General features: G+C 45.1%; 1 protein-coding gene across 6 annotated transcripts in view; it reads left to right on the forward strand.

The window, feature by feature from the left end:
• The window catches only part of LOC106588786 (triple functional domain protein), a 109678-nt gene that overhangs the window by 16632 nt on the left and 80189 nt on the right, over positions 1-12857 (forward strand). The gene's annotated exons all lie outside the window — the stretch shown is intronic.

Genomic DNA, 12857 nt, shown 5'->3' on the forward strand with positions numbered 1-12857 from the left:
GGCTTTGAGCTACGGTGGGATTGTGTGAAAACACAAGTCCAAAATGCAATCGCAAGCCTAGCAGAGTGGGAGATGTGGATTCCGGTGGCAGAAAAGGAAAGGCTCGGAGGGAGAGTGAAGGATCTGAAGGCATTCGGCAACAACCTTGAAGCAAGGAGGGCAGGATTTCTCACAGCACAAAGAATTGCAGGAGACGAGAGAGACAGAGGGAGAGTGCCGCAGGTGCCCATGCCAGCTCCACAACCGACACTGAGGATAAAGCCAATCTGTCTTCCCAAGTTCAGTGGGTATAAAAGGAACTTCCATCGATGGAGAAGAGACTGGGAGAGTCTGCAAAAGCAGGGGGAACCAACAGGCTCAGTCGAAGTAAAGAGGATCCAACTCATTGACAGTATAGATGAGAGGATATGCAGAGGCCTCCGTTTGTCTTCCTACAACACTGCTGAGGACATGTTCAGGGTGCTGGAAAACAGATATGGAAACAAGTCTACAATTGCCTTGGAGATAATGGAGGATCTGGAGAAAATTCCTGCTTTAAGGGCAAATCAGCCTAGAAAAGTTATCGACATGATCCAAACTATAGAGAAGGCCCTGGATGACCTCACGGAGCTTGGAAACACAGGAGCCATCAACAACCCTCTTGTGATCAGATCCATAGAAAGCAAGTTACCTGACGACATCAAGAGAGAGTGGCTTGTCTTCATGGTTAATCCGAGGAATAATGTCACACCAGATAATCACTTTGAGAACCTTCTTAAATTCCTGAAAACACAAGAGGAAATTCTTGAAAAACTGGAGCAGCTGGGAGTGAGTGAAAGGCCAGAAAAGAGAAATGCTTGCATGGAGAGGAAATATGCGTCCACGCGGTCCACAACGAAAGGAGGCTGTGTTGTGTGTGGTGATGAAAAGCACAGAGAAAATATATTCTTTTGCAAGCGTTTCAAGGAACCGAAGCCGGTGGAAAAGTTGGCTGCTGTAGAAAAGCTGGGGGCCTGCAAGAGGTGCTTGGTCTGTCATGGAGAAGATGATGAATGCAAAGAGACATACCTGTGCAGGAACATAAACTGTAAAAAAGACCACCATTTCTTTCTATGCCTGAAGGGAGACTTCAGGAGGAGTGACTCAGAAAGAAGACAATTCAATGTGAGAAGGCATACGCGGACTGAGGAGCAGGAAGAATTTGTATCCAAACTCTCCCCAGAGATGGCGGACAAATTCAAGAGAGCGTTCACCAACATCACCGCAAAGACAAACTGTGGTGAAAAGATCCAGCTTGGAGAGATTGTGTCAGGTGCAGTAGAAGAATTGCCAGTTATTCTAATGCTGCTCGAGGTAACTGCCAATGCAGGACAAAAAATTGGAACCCTGATCGACTTGGCATCAGACACAAATTACATCACCCACAGAGCTGCCAGGAGATTAAATCTTCGAAGTGAAAACATCACTTTAGTCGTCCATGGAGTTGGGGGGATGGCCATGAAGGTTAAAACCAGAAGATATCTCCTCAGAGTGAGGGTCAAAATGCCTGGAGGCACAGAAAGAGCCCATGAGCTTGTCTGCTATGGTTTGAATGAAATTGCCAACATCCACAGAGTCATCAAACCTGAGCAACTCAAGAAGTTCTTCCCAGAAGTCAGTCTAGGAGATCTGAGGAGACCGGAGAGCATTGAGCTACTGATAAGCCACCGCGAAGGAAGACTTGCTCCGCAAAGAGTGAAGGTGATTGGAGACCTTGTCTTATGGGAGAGCCCGCTAGGAAAGATTGTTGGTGGAGCACATCCAGATCTGTTTGAAGAAGTCGATATGGCCGCGCACAGGTCTGGAGCGCACTTTGCTCGATCCATGAGAGCAACCGCTGTCAAGTATCAAGAGATAATTAAAACACGAGTTCACAGCTGAAACCAAAAGCACAGTTGCTCGCAGAGAGTTCTTGGATTGGTGGAAATGGGATAGCATTGGAGCAGCTTGCGAACCGAAGTGTGGAGGATGCCGGTGCGGCAATTTTCAACCAGGAGGCAAGGAAATGACTGAGTGAGGAAAGGGAGCTGGAGATCATAAGGAAAGGCCTCACGTACATCAAAGCAGATGCTCACAGCGATGAACCGCACTGGGACACAAAATACCCCTGGATTCAAGATCCAAGTTCCCTTCCCTACAACAGGAGTGGGGTTGAAGCCACCTTCTTAAGAACAGAAAAACAACTCAAGAAAGAGCCAGAGTGGAAAATAGCATACACAGCTCAAGTGCATGAAATGGTGGAGAGAAGAGCAGCAAAGAAACTCACCAAAGAGATGATCGCCAGCTGGAAAGGACCAGTATGGTATGTCAGCCACTTGGTGGCGCCAAACCCACACTCTGTCACAACACCTGTGCGACTGGTATGGAACAGCAGCCAGAAGTTTAAAGGGGTCAGCATGAATGACCTGCTGCTGAAAGGGCCTGATGTTCTCAATCCCATCCGAGCAGTACTACTCAGGTTCAGAAGAGGTGTCCATGCTGCTCTTGGCGACATCAGGAAGATGTACAATTCGGTGTGGTTAGAAAACCTGGAGATGCATCTCCACAGATTTCTCTGGAGAAACACTGAGGAGGAAGAGATTGAAGAGTATGCCATCACCAGAGTCAACATTGGCGATTGACCAGCAGGGTGCATTGCACAACTGGCCATGAGAGAGACAGCAAAACTGCCCATGTTCGCTCACCTGGAGGAGGAACGTAGGATCCTTGAAGACGATGCCTATGTCGATGACATCCTGACTTCCCATAATGACTTACAAAAGCTGGACAAGGACACCAAAGGAGTTGAAGAGATCCTGAGGACAGGCGGATTCTTCCTCAAACCCTGGATCCGGTCAGGCCAAAGTGGGAGGCAGGAGATCGTACCAGGAGAACAAGGAGCGGTGTCAGGCACAGTACTTATTCTCCCAAACCAGATGAGGAAAGGAGACAATAAAGCCCTTGGAGTTGGATACCTTGTTGAAGAGGACAAACTGTACCCTATGACTTCGATCAATTTCTCAAAGAGGAAAAAGAAGATGAGAGTCGGACAAAATCTCCTTGAAGAAGAGGTGAGAGGGAAAACTCCAAACCCACTGACGAGAAGAGAACTGCTAAGCCAAGTAGCTAGCCTGTATGACCCAATAGGCCTCGTCACACCTGCCAAACAAAAGAGCGCCATTCTTGTCAGAAAGGCGTTTCAAGAGTACACATGTCTTAGCCAAATCACCTTCCACAGAAGCCTCACACCAGTCAACTGGCTTGGTAAACCTTGGGGAATAACATTCTCTGACGGAAGTGAGAAGAGCTATGGAGCTGTAGTGTACTTCAGATGGGAAACCGAGCAAGGCATCCAAGTCAGGTTGGTTCAGTCCAAAGCAAAACTCACACCTTTGGACCAAAAGGGGGAGGCAGTGAAAGCTGAAATATGCGGTGCTGTCTGCGCAGCACGACTTCGAAAGTACATTGAAAAACACAGTCATATAGAAATTGAACGATGGCTCCATCTGCTGGACAGTCAAACTGTGGTGGGAGCTATCCAGAGAGACAGTTATGGGTATCAATCTTTCTTCGCGAACAGAGTTGGAGAGATCCAGAAATCCACATCCGTCGAAGACTGGTGGTGGATCCCGGGAGGCCTGAACAGTGCTGACATCATAACAAGAGGGGCAGCCCCGGAAGACCTCCAAGAAGATTCCATGTGGCAAAATGGACCAGCGTTCCTGCGGCAACCCATGGAAGAGTGGCCACAGAAGTCAGCCAAAGAAATTGCAGCTTATGCCAAGGAAGGCATAAACAATCTTCAAAGGAAATATTTCTCTGCAGCACTGACCAGAGCGCAGGCCAAGAGAAACAAGAATGATATACTTCCTGAAGTGGGAGTTCAGAAGGAAAATCAGAGTGATGCACAGCAATGCAGGCAAAATAACCCAGATGAACCTAAGACTAAGATCCGAAGACCACCAGCTGGCTCTGCGGTAACAAAACTGATTGACATCAGGAAATTCAGCAGCCTGACCAGGCTGATCCGAGTCACTGCCTGGGTTTGGAGAGCTGCAACGAAATGGAAAGAAGTGTTGACCAGGAATTCAGCCTCAGATAAACCAAAGTGGGAGGAAATTCTTTCAACAAACTGGAAGTCCAGAAGCAAACAAGCTGTACTCACTGTTGGGGAGTGTGAAGATGCACTAAGAGACCTGTTCCTTGCAGCTCAAGAAGGTATAACCTTTCAAGGCACCACTCTCAACAGACTCGTACACTCCTCCGGATGAGGAAGAAAGCCTGGGTGATAAAAGGCCGGAAGCTGGCTAAAAAGAGAGTTGACAACTGTGTGGTGTGCAGAAAGGCTAGGGCCAGAAAGTGCCAACAGATCATGAGTGACCTTCCACCCGAGCGTATAACACCAGCCAGACTATTTGAGTACACAACAGTGGACTTATTTGGACCATATGAAGTCAAGGACGAGGTGAGAAAGAAAGTCAAGCTCAAGGTGTGGGGAATTGTCTTCTGCTGTATGGCATCCAGAGCTATACACACAGATGTTGTCAGTGACCAGTCAACTGAAGGCTTCTTACCGGCCTACCAAAGATTCACGGCACTGAGAGGGCATCCAAAGAAACTGTGGTCAGATCCTGGAAAGAACTTTGTGGGTGCCAGACCTGCCCTCAAAGAGCTCTACCACTTCCAGTATTGCCAGTGTAACAGTATAGCTTCCGTCCCTCTCCTCGCTCCTACCTGGGCTCAAACCAGGAACACATCGACAACAGCCACCCTCGAAGCAGCGTTACCCATGCAGAGGAAGGGAAACAACTACTCCAAGTCTCAGAGCGAGTGACGTTTGAAATGCTATTAGCGTGCACCCGGCTAACTAGCTAGCCATTTCACATCGGTCACACCAGCCTAATCTTGGGAGTTGACAAGCTTGAAGGGGTGGGTATAATTTGTGGAACGTTCCAACAGGAATCTGTATCAAAAAACGTAAAGTAAAAGGTTGCCAACCAACAACGCATACAAAGTAGCAACGCATACAAACCTAGCTAACTAGCTGCCGAATAGGCATCAACTCACCACGTAGCTTATTCTTAATGTTTGTCCATAGGCAAACAGACATGTGAGGACAGACATTTTTCGGAATAAACGTGATGAGTGAAAAACGCAATGAAATAGACCACTCCCTACCCGGTATCTTATTCTGCCGCTATACAACTTTGTATGCGTTGTTTTTTGGAAACCTTGATATTTATGAAGTTTTTGGAATAGATTCCTGTTGGAACGTTCCACAAATTATACCCACCCAGGTTGAAGTCATAAACAGCGCAATGCTTGAAGCACAGCGAAGGGCTGTTTGAATGAATGCTTACGAGCATGCTGCTGCCTACCACCGCTCAGTCAGACTGCTCTATCAAATCATAGACTTCATTATAATATAATAAACACACAGAAATACGAGCCTTGGGTCATTAATATGGTCGAATCTGGAACCTAAATCTCGAAAACAAAAGTTTTTTTCTTTCAGTGACATACGGAACCGTTCCGTATTTTATCTAACGGGTGACTAAGTCTAAATATTCCTGTTAGGCATTGATGTTTATGGTTAGGTACATTGGTGCAACGACAGTACTTTTTTCGCAAATGCGCTTGTTAAATCAACACCCGTTTGTCGAAGTAGGCTGTGATTCAATGAAAATTAACAGGCACCGCATCGATTATATGCAACGCAGGACACATTAGATAAACTAGTAATATCATCAACCATGTGTAGTTAATCACTAGTTATGTTAAGATTGATAGTTTTTTATAAGTCTAATGCTAGCTAGCAACTTACCTTTGCTTCTTGCTGCCCTCGCGTAACAGGTAGTCAGCCTGTTAATCCTTGTGGAGTGCCATGTAAGGCAGGTGGTTAGAGCGTTGGACTGGTAACTGAAGGTTGCAAAAACGAATCCCCCCTGAACAAGGCAGTTAACCCCTGTTTCTAGGCCATCATTGTAAATAAGAATGTGTTCTTAATCTGACTTGCCTAGTTAAATAAAGGTGTAAAAAATGTTTTTTTTAAATCGGCAAATTGGTGGCCAAAAATACCGATTTACCGATTGTTATGAAAACTTGAAATCGGCCCTAATTAATCGGCCATTCCGATTAATCGGTCGACCTCTACTCACAAGCTGCCAATAGAGCCCCACAGTGGCGGTGTCATAATACCCAGAAAGCCTCGCAGTCAAAAATGGTTCCAATAATTTTTCCACCATACATTTTTCCCATATGGGATCTTAGAAACAATTAAAATAAGGGCTGTGTTTTGTGTAGGTTTACCCTAGTGTGACGTTTTCATAACCATGTAAATCTATCTCGGACAAGCTAACTTATCAATATATTTGGCTTTATTTACTCTGATTCAAAACTTCTAATTAGCATTAAAGTAGACATCATGCAAAACTACAAATCCCTGCAAGCTCCTGCACGTCACCTCTAGCTGACACCTTTGTTAACGGGTATTGTGTCAGTTTAAAACTTGCACATGACTGTTCACAGAATTGGCAATTTTAAAGAAATGTAGCCAATTTATTATTATTTACTACATTTAGCTAACATTAGACAGTTAACCCAGAGATTCTTATCTTTGCCTCGATTCAGCAGTCTTGTCCAGATCATCATGGCATTTGTAGTTCTTTATGATAGCAACACTAGCAGCTAATTAGCATTTTTTGGGGGGGCAAATATATTGATGAAAGTCACCTTGTCCTAGAAAGATTTACACAGTTATCAAAACGTCACGCTACATGAAACACAGCCTTTATTTGAAGTGTTTCTAAAATCCCCTATGGGAAAAAGAAATGGTGGGAAAACGATTGGAACCATTTCCCTGTTTGACCACTAGGTTTTATGGGTATTATGACTCATACTGTGGTACTCTATGGTCTTTACTATTAGTCATTAAAAGAAATATGAATGAGCAAGCGTGCCCCCCTATGCGAAATCAAAGGCCCATCCAACTGATTCGTTCTGCCGTGCCCCCCTGTGAAAACCGTGCCCCCCTATGGAATCAAAGGCCCATCCAACTGATTTGTTCTGCCGTGCCCCCTGTGAAAACCGTGCCCCCCTATGGAAATCAAAGGCCCATCCAACTGACTCGTTCTGCCGTGCCCCCCTGTGAAAACCGTGCCCCCCTATGGAAATCAAAGGCCCATCCAACTGATTTGTTCTGCCGTGCCCCCCTGTGAAAACCGTGCCCCCTATGGAAATCAAAGGCCCATCCAACTGACTCGTTCTGCCGTGCCCCCCTGTGAAAACCGTGCCCCCCTATGGAAATCAAAGGCCCATCCAACTGATTCGTTCTGCCGCCGGGTCTGGAATGGGCAGAAAAGTTTACGTCAATCCATGGATGCAAACAGGACAATGTCTGAGTTTAATTCAATAAGAGAAAAAATGTGAAATGGAGAGTTGACAATAAAGAGAAGAGAGGGCCAGAAAATGTATGTTTGGGGAAGATTTGGTGAAGTGGTAAAAGAGGATTATGGCAGTGTGTTATGTGTCATGATTGTGAGGCGCTATACAAATTTGACAGTCACAAGACAGGGACTTCAAATAGGCCTATGATACGTCAAGGGAACTGTAGCCTACTGTTCAGATGGGTTAAATGGAAACTGAAATCTGGACACTGACTGTAGGTCTATAACTTCTCACATAGCCTTAATATTAACTCCTGCAGAATGAAGCATTTCTTGCAGTAAAATTATACACCAAATGTAGGTAAAAATGTTAACTAGGGAACAGGAGTGGAGAAATATGATTTCTTTCTTTCAGCATCTTGAGAGAATGCAAATGAAATTAGATACCATCTGTAGAGGTGCTAACTTTATCAGCGTCATAAAAGCTGATTAGGAGAATTTCAACCACAAAATATGCATCCAAGCCAAACTGAAATCTAATCAGAAAAATGTTGGGTCATTTTCACAGTTTTCTATTTCTTTAAAACCGGCCAAGTTAATGTAATTTGAAAATCTTTCCTATAGTTTTTTTTTTTTTACCGTTATTGCAAAGACCAGAGATGATATAGAGAACTTTCCCGATGTCAACTAGATTGAAGCATTTATTGTATAGATTTATGACATTATTATTTAGTCTTCTAGGGCAGGGTTTCCCAAACTCGGTCCTGGCCTCCCCATCCACTGGTGCATGTTCTGATTTTTGCCCTAGCACTACACAGTTGATTCAAGGGCTCCCGAGTGGTGCAGCAGTCTAGGGCACTGCTTCTCAGTGCTAGAGGCATCACTACAAACCCTGGTTCGAGTCCAGGTCCAGGCTGTATCACAACAGGCCGTGATTGGGAGTCCCATAGGGCGGTGCACAATTGGCCCAGTGTCGTTAGGGTTTGGCCGGGGTAGGCCGTCATTGTAAATAAGAATTTGTTCTTAACTGACTTGCCTAGTTAAATAATGGTTAAATAAAAAAAGTAACCAACTCATCATCAAGCTTTCATTATTTGAATCAGCTGTGTATTGCTAGGGCTAAAACCAAAACGTGCACCCAGGGAGGGCCCCGGGACCCAGTTTGGGAAACCCTGTTCTAGGGCAACATATAATGACAGAAGAGAAGCTGCATGTATCTAATTATAGACAAGTTGACTACCAAATAGTCTACCAAAATGGTGGAAATTATGAGCAGAAACATACAGTGCATACGGAAAGTATTCATACCCCTTGACTTTTTCCACATTTTGTTATGTTACAGCCTCATTCTAAAATTGATTAAATACTTTTTCCCTTCATCAATCAACACAATATACACAATAATGACAAAGCAAAAACCAGGTTTTTAGAAATGATAGCAAATGTAAAAACAGAAATTACATTTACATACAGTGAGGGAAAAAAGTATTTGATCCCCTGCTGATTTTGTACATTTGCCCACTGACAAAGAAATGATCAGTCTATAATTTTAATGGTAGGTTTATTTGAACAGTGAGAGACAGAATAACAACAAAAAAATCCAGAAAAACGCATGTCAAAAATGTTATAAATTGATTTGCATTTTTGAGGGAAATAAATATTTGACCCCCTCTCAATCAGAAAGATTTCTGACTCCCAGGTGTCTTTTTATACAGGTAACGAGCTGAGATTAAGAGCACACTCTTAAAGGGAGTGCTCCAAATCTCAGTTTGTTACCTATATAAAAGACACCTGTCCACAGAAGCAATCAATCAATCAGATTCCAAACTCTCCACCATGGCCAAGACCAAAGAGCTCTCCAAGGATGTCAGGGACAAGATTGTAGACCTACACAAGGCTGGAATGGGCTACAAGACCATCGCCAAGCAGCTTGGTGAGAAGGTGACAACAGTTGGTGCGATTATTCGCAAATGGAAGAAACACAAAAGAACTGTCAGTCTCCCTCGGCCTGGGGCTCCATGCAAGATCTCACCTCGTGGAGTTGCAATGATCATGAGAACGGTGAGGAATCAGCCCAGAACTACACGGGAGGATCTTGTCAATGATCTCAAGGCAGCTGGGACCATAGTCACCAAGAAAACAATTGGTAACACACTACGCCGTGAAGGACTGAAATCCTGCAGCGCCCACAATGTCCCCCTGCTCAAGAAAGCACATATACATGCCCGTCTGAAGTTTGCCAATGAGCATCTGAATGATTCAGAGGACAACTGGGTGAAGGTGTTGTGGTCAGATGAGACCAAAATGGAGCTCTTTGGCATCAACTCAACTCGCCGTGTTTGGAGGAGGAGGAATGCTGCCAATGACCCCAAGAGCACCATCCCCACCATCAAACATGGAGGTGGAAACATTTTGCTTTGGTGGTGTTTTTCTGCTAAGGGGACAGGACAGCTTCATCGCATCAAAGGGACGATGGATGGGGCCATGTATCGTCAAATCTTGGGTGAAAACCTCCTTCCCTCAGCCAGGGCATTGAAAATGGGTCGTGGATGGGTATTCCTGCATGACAATGACCCAAAACACATGGCCAAGGCAACAAAGGAGTGTCTCAAGAAGAAGCACATTAAGGTCCTGGAGTGGCCTAGCCAGTCTCCAGACCTTAATCCCATAGAAAATCTGTGGAGGGAGCTGAAGGTTCGAGTTGCCAAACATCAGCCTCGAAACCTTAATGACTTGGAGAAGAGCTGCAAAGAGGAGTGGGACAAAATCCCTCCTGAGATGTGTGCAAACCTGGTGGCCAACTACAAGAAACGTCTGACCTCTGTGATTGCCAACAAGGGTTTTGCCACCAAGTACTAAGTCATGTTTTGCAGAGGGGTCAAATACTTATTTCCCTCATTAAAATGCAAATCAATTTATAACATTTTTGAAATGCGTTTTTCTGGATTTTGTTGTTGTTATTCTGTCTCTCACTGTTCAAATAAACCTACCATTAAAATTATAGACTGATCATTTCTTTGTCAGTGGGCAAATGTTCAAAATCAGCAGGGGATCAAATACTTTTTTCCCTCACTGTATTAGTGGGTTAGGGTCAGGTGTAGGCCTCAGATTTTCACTTTACAGTCGTGCGGTTGTGGATGGGTTATTAGCAATTGCGGGCGGGTGCGGGTAAACAAACATCTGACCCGCGCACCACTAACCCATAAGTAAAGAAAGGGGGAAAAAAGGGAAGGCGAGAGAAAGCCAGAACGAGCTCAGTAGAGAGAGAGAGAGAGAGAGAGAGAGAGAGAGAGAGAGAGAGAGAGAGAGAGAGAGAGAGAGAGAGAGAGAGAGAGAGAGAGAGAGAGAGAGAGAGAGAGAGAGAGAGAGAGAGAGAGAGAGAGAGAGAGAGAGAGAGAGAGAGAGAGAGAGAGAGAGAGAGAGAGAGAGAGAGAGAGAGAGAGAGAGAGAGAGAGAGAGAGAGAGAGAGAGAGAGAGAGAGCAAGGGGGAGATAAATGACACCTTGTGACACTGATGGCGTCTCTAGTGACAATCCTCTCTGTCTCTGTCAGGACGTAGTGACACCTGCATCTATCACACACACATAGATTCACGTCCCAGACCCCCCCCGTCTGTCTGTCTGTCAGTAGTGTTTTATCATTAGGAGCCCTTAATTATCTCTCTTCCTATGTCCTGCTCTGGAGAATGGGAATCAGCTTTTGGGAATCCTAGGAATTCCAATACAGCCATCCAACACTAACCCCAGTTGGAGAATGCCAGTGATGCAATGTATGTGGGCACGCCCCTATGCTATGCCAAACCTAACATTACCAAAACCTGCCTGACCCATTCTCTCTGTCTGGCCCCTCATAGAGGCCCCTTTAACAGTTGGTTTCAGATCAGTTTTCATGAGTTTAATCCTGACCATAATCATTATGTGATTTAGCACTTTAACAGGCTCTGGATCAGCATATTAAATCAACATGTGTGCTGCAGGGTTAGTGTGTGTGTGTGTGTGTGTGTGTGCTGGTATGAAGGCAACTTCTGTCCTTCCTCTGCTTTCCCTTTCCATCTGTCTCTGTCCTGGCACGTGGCACATACTGACTGACACACGCACATTTCTCATCTGTGTGTTGCGTAAAGTCCTCTGCGGCTGCAAGGAACTAATGCTCACTTGACCTATTGGAGCCTTCCTTAGTATGCAGCCTTTAATGTGTGTGTCCAGTGTTAGGCCTACATAGAGAGAGACAGATTACGTAGGCTTTCACATACAGCAGAGATTGATTTGGTCTTTCCTTATTTGCCCTGAAATGAAACACACACACACACACACACACACACACACACACACACACACACACACACACACACACACACACACACACACACACACAGGCCTTGTTCTGATGTTGACCGGGAACACGATGCCATGATCCTCATTCTCAGGATGAACGACGTACGGAATGGTCAAGTTCAGTAACAAGGACACACACACACACACACACACACACACACACACACACACACACTGTAAACATGATTATTTGACCTGTTGTCCCTTGCTCACGTAGGTATGACAGTTTCCCTAGATGCCAGACATTGATTGAAGAGATCTACAGCTACTCTATCATGTGACCTGCTGGGCTCTGAGTTACTCCTCACCCCAAAACCCCCCCCATACTCCCTCTATCCTTCCTATCTCTCCTTCTCTCTCTACTTCTCTCTCCTTCACTGCTGGGGGTGGTTGTGTTTCTGTTGGTCTGTCTCTGACCATTGTCTGACCTCTGTCTTGGGGTCATGGCAGGACTAAATGTTATCTTCCGTGTTCTGTATGGGATGTTTACTAGAGACAGCTATATTACCCAGGACAGGACCAATGCTGGTAAGACAAGGTCTTTATAGGCATGCTAATAGTGAACACAGACGTTATAGTAACACACATTGGGCATTTTAAGCCAATGGTTGAGCACAATATGTTACTGTATGTATTATGGATGCATGAGGTATTACACCAACTTAGTAATAAAGTCTGTCTGTCTGTCTGTCTCACCATGGAATGTTTCAAGGGGTTTTTGACCCGCTCCTCACAATTTTTAAGAAGCTTCTCTCTAATCCACCCCCCCACACACACACACACACACACAGTCACACATACACGCAGAGTGCAGCGCTGGCACATTTAGGGGTCCACATTCAAGCTAGGGGTGTGTGTCCACATGTCTGACCACTGTCAGGATGGCTTCATATGCCCACCATTCTCTTATCCCTCTCACTGACACACACACACACACACACACACACACACACACACACACACACACACACACACACACACACACACTCTGAGGGAGTTAAGACATGAGATTAAGAACAGTCTGGGTAGAAGCCTTTTCCTCTCCTAAACCCACACAGGACAGCAATTCACACAGGAGGGGCTGCAAGCTACTTAGCTTAGCATACATTAGCCTAGCTTAGCACCACTTCTTAAAAGCAAT

Source organism: Salmo salar, chromosome ssa27 (assembly GCF_905237065.1).
Source record: "Salmo salar chromosome ssa27, Ssal_v3.1, whole genome shotgun sequence".
Lineage (NCBI taxonomy): Eukaryota > Metazoa > Chordata > Actinopteri > Salmoniformes > Salmonidae > Salmo > Salmo salar.